This window comes from Balaenoptera borealis, assembly GCF_965194805.1.
Source record: "Balaenoptera borealis genome assembly, chromosome: 1".
NCBI classification, from domain to species: Eukaryota; Metazoa; Chordata; class Mammalia; order Artiodactyla; family Balaenopteridae; genus Balaenoptera; species Balaenoptera borealis.
Genome location: NC_138860.1, coordinates 65,379,673 through 65,397,767, shown reverse-complemented (window position 1 = coordinate 65,397,767; position 18,095 = coordinate 65,379,673).

The window sequence follows — 18,095 nt, the reverse complement described above, 5'->3', positions numbered from 1 at the left end:
TGGTTGCTTAATAGTCACAACGACTGCAGGGGTCTAAATGACACCTGCCCTCAAAAAGTGCCCTTGGGTAGGGAATAGGCAACAAAATTCAACACATGAGAAATTTTTCAAAAAGTGAATATGAAGAGGGAAGTTGTACTCACACTTTAACAAAAAAAGGAAAAGAAGAAAAAGGATATGCCTAAAGATCAGTATAAGGAATTATTCGCCACATGCGTATCCAATCTCCATAAAGGTTTCAGCTCACAACAGTCAAATGGCCATCAGCAAAAAGTCTACAAACTATAAATGCTGAAGGGGTTTTAGAGAACTGTGTACCTTCTATCTGCTGCTGGGATGTAAAGTGGTAACAGCACTAACGCAAACTGAATGGAGCCGCTTGAAAAGGTAGAAATTGAGCTACCATATAATGCGGCAGGGCACCTCTCGGGCTTATAACCTAAGACCACCAGAATCGGAAAGACACAGGCAGTCAAATGTGCACTGCAGCAATACTGAAATAGCCAAGACATGGAAGCAAAAAAAGGTCCATAAACAGATGAATGGACAGAGAAGAAGTGGTATATGGACAGAATGTTATAGTAGCCTCGGGAAAAAAATGAACAATGCCGTTTTCAGGACTACAGTAGAGCCTAGAAATAATAATATAAGGTTAAGTAAGTCAAAAGGGTATGACAAATATCCTATGATATCATTTATACATGTTATCCTAAGATTGCTACCAATGAACATATTTCCACAGAAAAAGACACTCACAGACTTATCAAATAAACTAATGGTTAGCCAAAATGAAAGGTGGGAGGATGGGTAAATTAGGACTATGGGGTTAACATACATATACTAATGTTATGTTAAATGTATATAAACATATAACAGATAAACTATATTAATTATATAATCACCAATACCTTTAAAATATACATTCTGTAATCACATACATGGTAACAGGATCCGAAGATGAACAGACATATGTAGGAGTCTTTTAGCAGATTCTGTACAGCCAGACAATCAAAACACTCTAATCAAATTTACTCTGATAAGAAATAGAAATTAAATTTAATAAACAAACATAAGTAAGGAGACATAAACTTCTGGGGGCTTGTCCCAGCACATTCCACTCTAATTTACAACCTTGGAACATTACCTCCAGGAAGACTCTATTGCTGTAGTAACAAGAGTTGAGAACGTAATAATGCTGCCGCCTTGTGGCTGTTTCCCACAACAGCAGTTTTAAACCCAGTGCTAATGGTTGCTTAATAGTCACAACGACTGCAGGGGTCTAAATGACACATGCCCTCAAAAATTGCCCTGGGGTAGGGAATAGGCAAGAAAATTCAACACATGAGAAATTTTTCAAGAAGTCAATATGAAGAGGGAAGTTGTATTCACTCTTTAACAAAAAAAGGAAAAGAAGAAAAAGGATATGCCTAAAGCTCAGTATAAGGAATTATTAGCCACATGCGTATCCAACCTCCAAAAAGGTTTCAGCTCACACCAGTCAAATGGCCATCAGCAAAAATCTACAAACTCTAAATGCTGAAGGGGTTTTAGAGAACTGTGTAACTCCTAGATGCTGGTGGGATATAAAGTGGTAACAGCACTAACAAAAACTGAATGGAGCTGCTTTACAAGGTAAAAATTGAGCTACCATATGATGCGAAAGGGTACATTTTGAGCCTATAAACTAAGACCACCAGAATGAGAAAGACAGAGGCAGGCAAATGTGCACTGCAGCAATACTAAAATAGCCAAGACATGGAAGCAAAAAAAGGTCCATCAACAGATGAATGGAAAAAGAAGAAGTGGTATATGGACAGAATGGAATAGTAGCCTCGGGAAAAAAATGAACAATGCCGTTTTCAGGACTACAGTAGAGCCTAGAAATAATAATATAAGGTTAAGTAAGTCAAAAGGGTATGACAAATATCCTATGATATCATTTATACATGTTATCCTAAGATTGCTACCAATGAACACATTTCCACAGAAAAAGACACTCACAGACTTATCAAATAAACTAATGGTTAGCCAAAATGAAAGGTGGGAAGATGGGTAAATTAGGACTATGGGGTTAACATACATATACTAATGTATGTTAAATGTATATAAACATATAACAAATAAACTATATGTATTATATAATCACCAAGACCTTTAAAATATACATTTTGTAATCACATACATGGTAACAGGATCCGAAGATGAACAGACATATGCATGAATCATTGAGCAGATTCTGTACAGCCAGACAATGAAAACACTCTAATCAAATTTACTCCGATAAGAAATAGAATTTAAACTTAAAAAACAAACCTAAGTAAGGAGACATAAACTTCTGGGGGCTTGTCCCAGCACATTCCACTCTAATTTACCACCTCGGAACACGACCTACAGGAAGACTCTGTTGCACTACTAACAAGAGTTGAGAACGTAATAATGCTGCCGCCTTGTGGCTGTTTCCCACAACAGCAGCTTTAAACCCAGTGCTAATGGTTGCTTATATAGTCACAAGGACTGCAGGGCTGTAAATGACACACGCCCTCAAAAATGCCCCGGGGTAGGGAATAGGCAAGAAAATTCAACACATGAGAATTTTTTCAAGAAGTCAATCAGAGGAGGGAAGTTGTACTCACTCTTTAAAAAAAAAGGAAAAGAAAAAAAGGACATGCCTAAAGCTCAGTATAAGGAATTATTAGCCACATGCAAATTCAAAGTCAAAAAGGGTGCAGCTCACACCAGTCATGACCATCAGCAAAAAGTCTACAAACGATAAATGCTGAAGGGGTTTTAGAGAACTGTGTACTTTCTAGCTGCTGGTGGGATGTAAAGTGGTAACAGCACTAACGCAAACTGAATCGAGCTGCTTGAAGAGGTAAAAATTGAGCTACCATATGATGCGGCAGGGCACCTTTGGGCCTATAACCTAAGACCACCAGAATCGGAAAGACAGATGCAGGCAAATGTGCACTGAAACAATATTGAAATAGCCAAGACATGGAAGGAAAAAAAATGTCCATAAACAGATGAATGGACAAAGACGAAGTGGTAAATGTACCCTATGGAATAGTAGCTTCGCGAAAAAAATGAACAATGCCGTTTTTACGACTACAGTGGAGCCTAGAAATAATCATATAAGGTTAAGTAAGTCAAAAGGGTATGACAAATATCCTATGATATCATTTATACATGTTATCCTAAGATTGCTACCAATGAACATATTTCCACAGAAAAAGACACTCACAGACTTATCAAATAAACTAATGGTTAGCCAAAATGAAAGGTGGGAGGATGGGTAAATTAGGACTATGGGGTTAACATACATATACTAATGTATGTTAAATGTATATAAACATATAACACATAAACTATATGAATTATATAATCACCAAGACTTTAAAATATACATTTTGTAATCACATACATGGTAACAGGATCCGAAGATGAACAGACATATGTAGGAATCATTAAGCAGATTCTGTACAGCCAGACAATCAAAACACTCGAATCAAATTTACTCAGATAAGAAATAGAAATGAAATTTAAAAAACAAACATAAGTAAGGAGACATAAACTTCTGGGGGCTTGTCCCAGCACATTCCACTCTAATTTACAACCTCAGAACACTACCTCCAGGAAGATTCTGTTGCCCTAGTAACAAGAGTTGAGAACGTAATAATGCTGCCGCCTTGTGGCTGTTTCCCACAACAGCAGCTTTAAACCCAGTGCTAATGGTTGCTTAATAGTCACAACGACTGCAGGGGTCTAAATGACACCTGCCCTCAAAAAGTGCCCTTGGGTAGGGAATAGGCAACAAAATTCAACACATGAGAAATTTTTCAAAAAGTGAATATGAAGAGGGAAGTTGTACTCACACTTTAACAAAAAAAGGAAAAGAAGAAAAAGGATATGCCTAAAGATCAGTATAAGGAATTATTCGCCACATGCGTATCCAATCTCCATAAAGGTTTCAGCTCACAACAGTCAAATGGCCATCAGCAAAAAGTCTACAAACTATAAATGCTGAAGGGGTTTTAGAGAACTGTGTACCTTCTATCTGCTGCTGGGATGTAAAGTGGTAACAGCACTAACGCAAACTGAATGGAGCCGCTTGAAAAGGTAGAAATTGAGCTACCATATGATGCGGCAGGGCACCTCTCGGGCTTATAACCTAAGACCACCAGAATCGGAAAGACACAGGCAGTCAAATGTGCACTGCAGCAATACTGAAATAGCCAAGACATGGAAGCAAAAAAAGGTCCATAAACAGATGAATGGACAGAGAAGAAGTGGTATATGGACAGAATGGAATAGTAGCCTCGGGAAAAAAATGAACAATGCCGTTTTCAGGACTACAGTAGAGCCTGTAAATATTCATATAACTTTAAGTAAGTCAAAAGGGTATGACAAATATCCTATGATATCATTTATACATGTTATCCTAAGATTGCTACCAATGAACATATTTCCACAGAAAAAGACACTCACAGACTTATCAAATAAACTAATGGTTAGCCAAAATGAAAGGTGGGAGGATGGGTAAATTAGGACTATGGGGTTAACATACATATACTAATGTTATGTTAAATGTATATAAACATATAACAGATAAACTATATTAATTATATAATCACCAATACCTTTAAAATATACATTCTGTAATCACATACATGGTAACAGGATCCGAAGATGAACAGACATATGTAGGAGTCTTTTAGCAGATTCTGTACAGCCAGACAATCAAAACACTCTAATCAAATTTACTCTGATAAGAAATAGAAATTAAATTTAATAAACAAACATAAGTAAGGAGACATAAACTTCTGGGGGCTTGTCCCAGCACATTCCACTCTAATTTACAACCTTGGAACATTACCTCCAGGAAGACTCTATTGCTGTAGTAACAAGAGTTGAGAACGTAATAATGCTGCCGCCTTGTGGCTGTTTCCCACAACAGCAGTTTTAAACCCAGTGCTAATGGTTGCTTAATAGTCACAACGACTGCAGGGGTCTAAATGACACATGCCCTCAAAAATTGCCCTGGGGTAGGGAATAGGCAAGAAAATTCAACACATGAGAAATTTTTCAAGAAGTCAATATGAAGAGGGAAGTTGTATTCACTCTTTAACAAAAAAAGGAAAAGAAGAAAAAGGATATGCCTAAAGCTCAGTATAAGGAATTATTAGCCACATGCGTATCCAACCTCCAAAAAGGTTTCAGCTCACACCAGTCAAATGGCCATCAGCAAAAATCTACAAACTCTAAATGCTGAAGGGGTTTTAGAGAACTGTGTAACTCCTAGATGCTGGTGGGATATAAAGTGGTAACAGCACTAACAAAAACTGAATGGAGCTGCTTTACAAGGTAAAAATTGAGCTACCATATGATGCGAAAGGGTACATTTTGAGCCTATAAACTAAGACCACCAGAATGAGAAAGACAGAGGCAGGCAAATGTGCACTGCAGCAATACTAAAATAGCCAAGACATGGAAGCAAAAAAAGGTCCATCAACAGATGAATGGAAAAAGAAGAAGTGGTATATGGACAGAATGGAATAGTAGCCTCGGGAAAAAAATGAACAATGCCGTTTTCAGGACTACAGTAGAGCCTAGAAATAATAATATAAGGTTAAGTAAGTCAAAAGGGTATGACAAATATCCTATGATATCATTTATACATGTTATCCTAAGATTGCTACCAATGAACACATTTCCACAGAAAAAGACACTCACAGACTTATCAAATAAACTAATGGTTAGCCAAAATGAAAGGTGGGAAGATGGGTAAATTAGGACTATGGGGTTAACATACATATACTAATGTATGTTAAATGTATATAAACATATAACAAATAAACTATATGTATTATATAATCACCAAGACCTTTAAAATATACATTTTGTAATCACATACATGGTAACAGGATCCGAAGATGAACAGACATATGCATGAATCATTGAGCAGATTCTGTACAGCCAGACAATGAAAACACTCTAATCAAATTTACTCCGATAAGAAATAGAATTTAAACTTAAAAAACAAACCTAAGTAAGGAGACATAAACTTCTGGGGGCTTGTCCCAGCACATTCCACTCTAATTTACCACCTCGGAACACGACCTACAGGAAGACTCTGTTGCACTACTAACAAGAGTTGAGAACGTAATAATGCTGCCGCCTTGTGGCTGTTTCCCACAACAGCAGCTTTAAACCCAGTGCTAATGGTTGCTTATATAGTCACAAGGACTGCAGGGCTGTAAATGACACACGCCCTCAAAAATGCCCCGGGGTAGGGAATAGGCAAGAAAATTCAACACATGAGAATTTTTTCAAGAAGTCAATCAGAGGAGGGAAGTTGTACTCACTCTTTAAAAAAAAAGGAAAAGAAAAAAAGGACATGCCTAAAGCTCAGTATAAGGAATTATTAGCCACATGCAAATTCAAAGTCAAAAAGGGTGCAGCTCACACCAGTCATGACCATCAGCAAAAAGTCTACAAACGATAAATGCTGAAGGGGTTTTAGAGAACTGTGTACTTTCTAGCTGCTGGTGGGATGTAAAGTGGTAACAGCACTAACGCAAACTGAATCGAGCTGCTTGAAGAGGTAAAAATTGAGCTACCATATGATGCGGCAGGGCACCTTTGGGCCTATAACCTAAGACCACCAGAATCGGAAAGACAGATGCAGGCAAATGTGCACTGAAACAATATTGAAATAGCCAAGACATGGAAGGAAAAAAAATGTCCATAAACAGATGAATGGACAAAGACGAAGTGGTAAATGTACCCTATGGAATAGTAGCTTCGCGAAAAAAATGAACAATGCCGTTTTTACGACTACAGTGGAGCCTAGAAATAATCATATAAGGTTAAGTAAGTCAAAAGGGTATGACAAATATCCTATGATATCATTTATACATGTTATCCTAAGATTGCTACCAATGAACATATTTCCACAGAAAAAGACACTCACAGACTTATCAAATAAACTAATGGTTAGCCAAAATGAAAGGTGGGAGGATGGGTAAATTAGGACTATGGGGTTAACATACATATACTAATGTATGTTAAATGTATATAAACATATAACACATAAACTATATGAATTATATAATCACCAAGACTTTAAAATATACATTTTGTAATCACATACATGGTAACAGGATCCGAAGATGAACAGACATATGTAGGAATCATTAAGCAGATTCTGTACAGCCAGACAATCAAAACACTCGAATCAAATTTACTCCGATAAGAAATAGAATTTAAACTTAAAAAACAAACATAAGTAAGGAGACATAAACTTCTGGGGGCTTGTCCCAGCACATTCCACTCTAATTTACAACCTCGGAACACGACCTCCAGGAAGACTCTGTTGCACTACTAACAAGAGTTGAGAACGTAATAATGCTGCCGCCTTGTGGCTGTTTCCCACAACAGCAGCTTTAAACCCAGTGCTAATGGTTGCTTATATAGTCACGAGGACTGCAGGGCTGTAAATGACACACGCCCTCAAAAATGCCCTGGGGTAGGGAATAGGCAAGAAAATTCAACACATGAGAATTTTTTCAAGAAGTCAATCAGAGGAGGGAAGTTGTACTCACTCTTTAAAAAAAAAGGAAAAGAAAAAAAGGACATGCCTAAAGCTCAGTATAAGGAATTATTAGCCACATGCAAATTCAAAGTCAAAAAGGGTGCAGCTCACACCGGTCATGACCATCAGCAAAAAGTCTACAAACGATAAATGCTGAAGGGGTTTTAGAGAACTGTGTACTTTCTAGCTGCTGGTGGGATGTAAAGTGGTAACAGCACTAATGCAAACTGAATCGAGCTGCTTGAAGAGGTAAAAATTGAGCTACCATATGATGCGGCAGGGCACCTTTGGGCCTATAACCTAAGACCACCAGAATCGGAAAGACAGATGCAGGCAAATGTGCACTGAAACAATATTGAAATAGCCAAGACATGGAAGGAAAAAAAATGTCCATAAACAGATGAATGGACAAAGAAGAAGTGGTAAATGTACCATATGGAATAGTAGCTTCGCGAAAAAAATGAACAATGCCGTTTTTACGACTACAGTGGAGCCTAGAAATAATCATATAAGGTTAAGTAAGTCAAAAGGGTATGACAAATATCCTATGATATCATTTATACATGTTATCCTAAGATTGCTACCAATGAACATATTTCCACAGAAAAAGACACTCACAGACTTATCAAATAAACTAATGGTTAGCCAAAATGAAAGGTGGGAGGATGGGTAAATTAGGACTATGGGGTTCACATACATATACTAATGTATGTTAAATGTATATAAACATATAACAGATAAACTTTATGAATTATATAATCACGAATACCTTTAAAATATACATTCTGTGATCACATACATGGTAACAGGATCCGAAGATGAACAGACATATGTAGGAATCATTAAGCAGATTCTGTACAGCCAGACAATCAAAACACTCCAATCAAATTTACCCCGATAAGAAATAGAAATTATATTTAAAAAACAAACATAAGTAAGGAGACATAAACTTCTGGGGGCATGTTCAAGCACATTCCAATCTAATTTACAACCTCGGAACCCTACCTCCAGGAAGACTCTGTTGCCAAAGTCACAAGAGTTGAGAACGTAATAATGCTGCCGCCTTGTGGCTGTTTCCCACAAGAGCAACTTTAAACCCAGTGCCAATGGTTGCTTATATAGTCACAAGGACTGCAGGGCTGTAAATGACACAGGCCCTCAAAACATCCCCTGGCGTAGGGAATAGGCAAGAAAATTCAAGACCTGAGAAATTTTTCAAGAAATCAATAAGAGGAGGGAAGTTGTACTCACTCTTTAAAAAAAAGGAAAAGAAAAAAAAGGACATGCGTAAAGCTCAGTATAAGGAATTATTAGCCACATGCAAATTCAAATTCAAAAAGGTTTCAGCTCACACCAGTCAGGACCATCAGCAAAAAGTCTACAAACTATAAATGCTGAAGGGGTTTTAGAGAACTGTGTACCTTCTAGCTGCTGGTGGGATTTAAAGTGGTAACAGCACTAATGCAAACTGAATGGAGCTGCTTGAAAAGGTAAAAATTGAGCTACCATATGATGCGGCAGGGCACCTTTGGGTCTATAACCTAAGACCACCAGAATCGGAAAGACAGATGCAGGCAAATGTGCACTGAAACAATATTGAAATAGCCAAGACATGGAAGGAAAAAAAATGTCCATAAACAGATGAATGGACAAAGACGAAGTGGTAAATGTACCCTATGGAATAGTAGCTTCGCGAAAAAAATGAACAATGCCGTTTTTACGACTACAGTGGAGCCTAGAAATAATCATATAAGGTTAAGTAAGTCAAAAGGGTATGAAAAATATCCTATGATATCATTTATACATGTTATCCTAAGATTGCTACCAATGAACATATTTCCACAGAAAAAGACACTCACAGACTTATGAAATAAACTAATTGTTAGCCAAAATGAAAGGTGGGAGGACGGGTAAATTAGGACTATGGGGTTAACATACATATACTAATGTATGTTAAGTGTATAAAAACATATAACAGATAAACTGTATGAATTATATAATCACCAATACCTTTAAAATATACATTCTGTAATCACATACATGGTAACAGAATCCGAAGATGAACAGACATATGTAGGAATCATTGAGCAGTTTCTGTACAGCCAGACAATCAAAACACTCTAATCAAATTTACTCCGATAAGAAATAGAAATTAAATTTAAAAAACAAACCTAAGTAAGGAGACATAAACTTCTGGGGGCTTGTCCCAGCACATTCCACTCTAATTTACAACCTCGGAACACTACCTCCAGGAAGATTCTGTTGCCCTAGTAACAAGAGATGAGAACGTAATAATGCTGCCGCCTTGTGGCTCTTTCCCACAACAGCAGCTTTAAACCCAGTGTTAATGGTTGCTTAATAGTCACATGGACTGCAGGGCTCTAAATGACACCTGCCCTGAAAAATGCCCTGGGGTAAGGAATAGGCAAGAATATTCAACACATGAGAAATTTTTCAAGAAATCAATAAGAGGAGGGAAGTTGTACTCACTCTTTAAAAAAAAAGGAAAAGAAAAAAAAGGACATGCCTAAAGCTAAGTAGAATGAATTATTAGACACATGCAAATTCAAATGGAAAAAGGTTTCAGCTCACACCAATCGTTTCCATCAGCAAAATGTCTACAAACTATAAATGCTGAAGGGGTTTTAGAGAACTGTGTACCTTCTAGCTGCTGGTGGGATGTAAAGTGGTAACAGCACTAACACAAACTGAATGGAGCTGCTTGAAAAGATAAAAATTGAGCTACCATATGATGCGGCAGGGCACCTTTGGGCCTATAACCTAAGACCACCAGAATCGGAAAGACAGATGCAGGCAAATGTGCACTGAAACAATATTGAAATAGCCAAGACATGGAAGGAAAAAAAATGTCCATAAACAGATGAATGGACAAAGAAGAAGTGGTAAATGTACCATATGGAATAGTAGCTTCGCGAAAAAAATGAACAATGCCGTTTTTACGACTACAGTGGAGCCTAGAAATAATCATATAAGGTTAAGTAAGTCAAAAGGGTATGACAAATATCCTATGATATCATTTATACATGTTATCCTAAGATTGCTACCAATGAACATATTTCCACAGAAAAAGACACTCACAGACTTATCAAATAAACTAATGGTTAGCCAAAATGAAAGGTGGGAGGATGGGTAAATTAGGACTATGGGGTTCACATACATATACTAATGTATGTTAAATGTATATAAACATATAACAGATAAACTTTATGAATTATATAATCACGAATACCTTTAAAATATACATTCTGTGATCACATACATGGTAACAGGATCCGAAGATGAACAGACATATGTAGGAATCATTAAGCAGATTCTGTACAGCCAGACAATCAAAACACTCCAATCAAATTTACCCCGATAAGAAATAGAAATTATATTTAAAAAACAAACATAAGTAAGGAGACATAAACTTCTGGGGGCATGTTCAAGCACATTCCAATCTAATTTACAACCTCGGAACCCTACCTCCAGGAAGACTCTGTTGCCAAAGTCACAAGAGTTGAGAACGTAATAATGCTGCCGCCTTGTGGCTGTTTCCCACAAGAGCAACTTTAAACCCAGTGCCAATGGTTGCTTATATAGTCACAAGGACTGCAGGGCTGTAAATGACACAGGCCCTCAAAACATCCCCTGGCGTAGGGAATAGGCAAGAAAATTCAAGACCTGAGAAATTTTTCAAGAAATCAATAAGAGGAGGGAAGTTGTACTCACTCTTTAAAAAAAAGGAAAAGAAAAAAAAGGACATGCGTAAAGCTCAGTATAAGGAATTATTAGCCACATGCAAATTCAAATTCAAAAAGGTTTCAGCTCACACCAGTCAGGACCATCAGCAAAAAGTCTACAAACTATAAATGCTGAAGGGGTTTTAGAGAACTGTGTACCTTCTAGCTGCTGGTGGGATTTAAAGTGGTAACAGCACTAATGCAAACTGAATGGAGCTGCTTGAAAAGGTAAAAATTGAGCTACCATATGATGCGGCAGGGCACCTTTGGGTCTATAACCTAAGACCACCAGAATCGGAAAGACAGATGCAGGCAAATGTGCACTGAAACAATATTGAAATAGCCAAGACATGGAAGGAAAAAAAATGTCCATAAACAGATGAATGGACAAAGACGAAGTGGTAAATGTACCCTATGGAATAGTAGCTTCGCGAAAAAAATGAACAATGCCGTTTTTACGACTACAGTGGAGCCTAGAAATAATCATATAAGGTTAAGTAAGTCAAAAGGGTATGAAAAATATCCTATGATATCATTTATACATGTTATCCTAAGATTGCTACCAATGAACATATTTCCACAGAAAAAGACACTCACAGACTTATGAAATAAACTAATTGTTAGCCAAAATGAAAGGTGGGAGGACGGGTAAATTAGGACTATGGGGTTAACATACATATACTAATGTATGTTAAGTGTATAAAAACATATAACAGATAAACTGTATGAATTATATAATCACCAATACCTTTAAAATATACATTCTGTAATCACATACATGGTAACAGAATCCGAAGATGAACAGACATATGTAGGAATCATTGAGCAGTTTCTGTACAGCCAGACAATCAAAACACTCTAATCAAATTTACTCCGATAAGAAATAGAAATTAAATTTAAAAAACAAACCTAAGTAAGGAGACATAAACTTCTGGGGGCTTGTCCCAGCACATTCCACTCTAATTTACAACCTCGGAACACTACCTCCAGGAAGATTCTGTTGCCCTAGTAACAAGAGATGAGAACGTAATAATGCTGCCGCCTTGTGGCTCTTTCCCACAACAGCAGCTTTAAACCCAGTGTTAATGGTTGCTTAATAGTCACATGGACTGCAGGGCTCTAAATGACACCTGCCCTGAAAAATGCCCTGGGGTAAGGAATAGGCAAGAATATTCAACACATGAGAAATTTTTCAAGAAATCAATAAGTGGAGGGAAGTTGTACTCACTCTTTAAAAAAAAAGGAAAAGAAAAAAAAGGACATGCCTAAAGCTAAGTAGAATGAATTATTAGACACATGCAAATTCAAATGGAAAAAGGTTTCAGCTCACACCAATCGTTTCCATCAGCAAAATGTCTACAAACTATAAATGCTGAAGGGGTTTTAGAGAACTGTGTACCTTCTAGCTGCTGGTGGGATGTAAAGTGGTAACAGCACTAACACAAACTGAATGGAGCTGCTTGAAAAGATAAAAATTGAGCTACCATATGATGCGGCAGGTGACCTTTTGGGCCTATAACCTAAGACCACCTGAATCGGAAAGACACAGGCAGGCAAATGAGCACTGCAGCAATATTGAAATAGCCAAGACATGGAAGCAGAAAAAAGGTTCATAAACAGATGAATGGACAAAGAAGAAGTGGTATACGTACCAAATAGAATAGTAGCCTCGGGAAAAAAATGAACAATGCCGTTTTCAGGACTACAGTTGAGCCTAGAAATAATCATATAAGCTTAAGTAACTCAAAAGGGTACGACAAATATCCTATGATAACATTTATACATGTTATCCTAAGATTGCTACCAATGAACATATTTCCACAGAAAAAGACACTCACAGACTTATGAAATAAACTAATGGTTAGCCAAAATGAAAGGTGGGAGGATGGGTTAACTAGGACTATGGGGTTAACATACATATATTAATGTATGTTAAGTGTATAAAAACATATAACAGATAAACTGTATGAATTATATAATCACCAATACCTTTAAAATATACATTTTGTAATCACATACATGGTAACAGGACCCGAGGATGAACAGACATATGTATGAATCATTGAGCAGATTCTGTACAGCCAGGCAATCAAAACACTAAAATCAAATTTACTCCGATAAGAAATAGAAATTAAATTTAAAAAACAAACCTAAGTAAGGAGACATAAACTTCTGGAGGCTTGTCCCAGCACATTCCACTCTAATTTACAACCTCGGAACACTACCTCCAGGAAGACTCTGTTGCCATAGTAACAAGAGTTGAGAACGTAATAATGCTGCCGCCTTGTGGCTGTTTCCCACAACAGCAGCTTTAAACCCAGTGCTAATGGTTGCTTAATAGTCAAAACGACTGCAGGGGTCTAAATGACACCTGCCCTCAAAAAATGCCCTGGGGTAGGGAATACGCAAGAAAATTCAACACATGAGAAATTTTTCAAAAAGTGAATATGAAGAGTGAAGTTCTACTCACACTTTAACAAAAAAAGGAAAAGAAGAAAAAGGATATGCCTAAAGATCAGTATAAGGAATTATTCGCCACATGCGTATCCAACCTCCAAAAAGGTTTCAGCTCACACCAGTCAAATGGCCATCAGCAAAAAGTCTACAAAGTATAAATGCTGAAGGGGTTTTAGAGAAATGTATACCTTCTATCTGCTGCTGGGATGTAAAGTGGTAACAGCACTAACGCAAACTGAATGGAGCTGCTTGAAAAGGTAAAAATTGAGCTACCATATGATGCGGCAGGGCACCTCTTCGGCTTATAACCTAAGACTACCAGAATCGGAAAGACAGAGGCAGTCAAATGTGCACTGCAGCAATATGGAAATAGCAAAGACATGGAAGCAAAAAAAATGTCCATAAACAGATGAATGGACAGAGAAGAAGTGGTATATGGACAGAATGCAATAGTAGCCTCGGGGAAAAAATGAACAATGCCGTTTTAAGGACTAGAGTTGAGCCTAGAAATAATCATATAAGGTTAAGTAAGTCAAAAGGGTATGACAAATATCCTATGATATCATTTATACATGTTATCCTAAGATTGCTACCAATGAACATATTTCCACAGAAAAAGACACTCACAGACTTATGAAATAAACTAATTGTTAGCCAAAATGAAAGGTGGGAGGATGGGTAAATTAGGACTATGGGGTTAATATACATATACTAATGTATGTTAAGTGTATAAAAACATATAACAGATAAACTGTATGAATTATATAATCACCAATACCTTTAAAATATACATTCTGTAATAACATACATGGTAACAGAATCCAAAGATGAACAGACATATGTAGGAATCATTGAGCAGTTTCTGTACAGCCAGACAATCAAAACACTCTAATCAAAGTTACTCCGATAAGAAATAGAAATTTAATTTAAAAAACAAACCTAAGTAAGGAGATATAAACTTCTGGGGGCTTGTCCCAGCACATTCCACTCTAATTTACAACTTCGGAACACTACCTCCAGGAAGATTCTGTTGCCCTAGTAACAAGAGATGAGAACGTAATAATGCTGCCGCCTTGTGGCTCTTTCCCACAACAGCAGCATTAAACCCAGTGGTAATGGTTGCTTAATAGTCACAAGGACTGCAGGGATCTAAATGACACCTGGCCTGAAAAATGCCCTGGGGTAGGGAATAGGCAAGAAAATTCAACACATGAGAAATTTTTCAAGAAGTCAATAAGAGGAGGGAAGTTGTACTCATTCTTTAAAAAAAAAGGAAAAGAAAAAAAAGGACATGCCTAAAGCTCAGTATAAGGAATTATTAGACACATGCAAATTCAATTTCAAAAAGGTTTCAGCTCACACCAGTCATTTCCATCAGCAAAATGTCTACAAACTATAAATGCTGAAGGGGTTTTAGAGAACTGTGTACCTTCTAGCTGCTGGTGGGATGTAAAGTGGTAACAGCACTAACGCAAACTGAATGGAGTTTCTTGAAAAGGTAAAAATTGAGCTACCATATGATGCGGCAGGTCACCTTTTGGGCCTATAACCTAAGACCACCTAAATCGGAAAGACACAGGCAGGCAAATGTGCACTGCAGCAATATTGAAATAGCCAAGACATGGAAGCAGAAAAAGGGTTCATAAACAGATGAATGGACAAAGAAGAAGTGGTATACGTACCAAATAGCATAGTAGCCTCGGGAAAAAAATGAACAATGCCGTTTTCAGGACTACAGTTGAGCCTAGAAATAATCATATAAGGTTAAGTAACTCAAAAGGGTACGACAAATATCCTATGATAACATTTATACATGTTATCCTACGATTGCTACCAATGAACATATTTCCACAGAAAAAGCCACTCACAGACTTATGAAATAAACTAATGGTTAGCCAAAATGAAAGGTGGGAGGATGGGTAAATTAGGACTATGGGGTTAACATACATATACTAATGTATGTTAAGTGTATAAAAACATGTAACAGATAAACTGTATGAATTATATAATCACCAATACCTTTAAAATATACATTTTGTAATCACATACATGGTAAGAGGACCCGAAGATGAACAGACATATGTATGAATCACTGAGCAGATCCTGTACAGCCAGGCAATCAAAACACTCTAATCAAATTTACTCCGATAAGAAATAGAAATTAAATTTAAAAAAACAAACATAAGTAAGGAGACATAAACTTCTGGGGGCTTGTCCCAGCACATTCCACTCTAATTTACAACCTCGGAACACTACCTCCAGGAAGATTCTGTTGCCCTAGTAACAAGAGATGAGAACGTAATAATGCTGCCGCCTTGTGGCTCTTTCCCACAACAGCAGCTTTAAACCCAGTGCTAATGTTTGCTTAATAGTCACAAGGACTGCAGGGCTCTAAATGACACCTGCCCTGAAAAATGCCCTGGGGTAGGGAATAGGCAAGAAAATTCAACACATTAGAAATTTTTCAAGAAGTCAATAAGAGGAGGGAAGTTGTACTCACTCTTTAAAAAAAAAGGAAAAGAAAAAAAAGGATATGCCTAAACCTCAGTATAAGGAATTATTAGACACATGCAAATGCAAATTCAAAAAGGTTTCAGCTCACACCAGTCATTTCCATCAGCAAAATGTCTACAAACTATAAATGCTGAAGGAGTTTTAGAGAACTGTGTACCTTCTAGATCCTGGTTGGATGTAAAGTGGTAACAGCACTAACGCAAACTGAATTGAGCTGTTGAAAAGGTAAAAATTGAGCTACCATATGATGCGGCAGGTCACCTTTTGGGCCTATAACCTAAGACCACCTGAATCGGAAAGACACAGGCAGGCAAATGAGCACTGCAGCAATATTGAAATAGCCAAGACATGGAAGCAGAAAAAAGGTTCATAAGCAGATGAATGGACAGAGAAGAAGTGGTATATGGACAGAATGCAATAGTAGCCTCGGGGAAAAAATGAACAATGCCGTTTTAAGGACTAGAGTTGAGCCTAGAAATAATCATATAAGGTTAAGTAAGTCAAAAGGGTATGACAAATATCCTATGATATCATTTATACATGTTATCCTAAGATTGCTACCAATGAACATATTTCCACAGAAAAAGACACTCACAGACTTATGAAATAAACTAATGGTTAGACAAAATGAAAGGTGGGAGGATGGGTAAACTAGGACTATGGGGTTAACATACATATACTAATGTATGTTAAGTGTATAAAAACATATAACAGATAAACTGTATGAATTATATAATCACCAATACCTTTAAAATATACATTCTGTAATCACATACATGGTAACAGAATCCGAAGATGAACAGACATATGTAGGAATCATTGAGCAGTTTCTGTACAGCCAGACAATCAAAACACTCTAATCAAATTTACTCAGATAAGAAATAGAAATTAAATTTAAAAAACAAACCTAAGTAAGGAGACATAAACTTCTGGGGGCTTGTCCCAGCACATTCCACTCTAATTTACAACCTCGGAACACTACCTCCAGGAAGATTCTGTTGCCCTAGTAACAAGAGATGAGAACGTAATAATGCTGCCGCCTTGTGGCTCTTTCCCACAACAGCAGCTTTAAACCCAGTGCTAATGGTTGCTAAATCGTCACATGGACTGCAGGGCTCTAAATGACACCTGCCCTGAAAAATGCCCTGGGGTAGGGAATAGGCAATAATATTCAACACATGAGAAATTTTTCAAGAAGTCAATAAAAGGAGGGAAGTTGTACTCACTCTTTAAAAAAAAAGGAAAAGAAAAAAAAGGACATGCCTAAAGCTCAGTAGAATGAATTATTAGACACATGCAAATTCAAATTCAAAAAGGTTTCAGCTCACACCAGTCGTTTCCATCAGCAAAATGTGTACAAACTATAAATGCTGAAGGGGTTTTAGAGAACTGTGTACCTTCTAGCTGCTGGTGGAATGTAAAGTGGTAACAGCACTAACACAAACTGAATGGAGCTGCTTTAAAAGATAAAAATTGAGCTACCATATGATGCGGCAGGTCACCTTTTGGGCCTATAACCTAAGACCACCTGAATCGGAAAGACACAGGCAGGCAAATGAGCACTGCAGCAATATTGAAATAGCCAAGACATGGAAGCAGAAAAAAGGTTCATAAACAGATGAATGGACAAAGAAGAAGTGGTATACGTACCAAATAGAATAGTAGCCTCGGGAAAAAAATGAACAATGCCGTTTTCAGGACTACAGTTGAGCCTAGAAATAATCATATAACGTTAAGTAACTCAAAAGGGTACGACAAATATCCTATGAAAACATTTATACATGTTATCC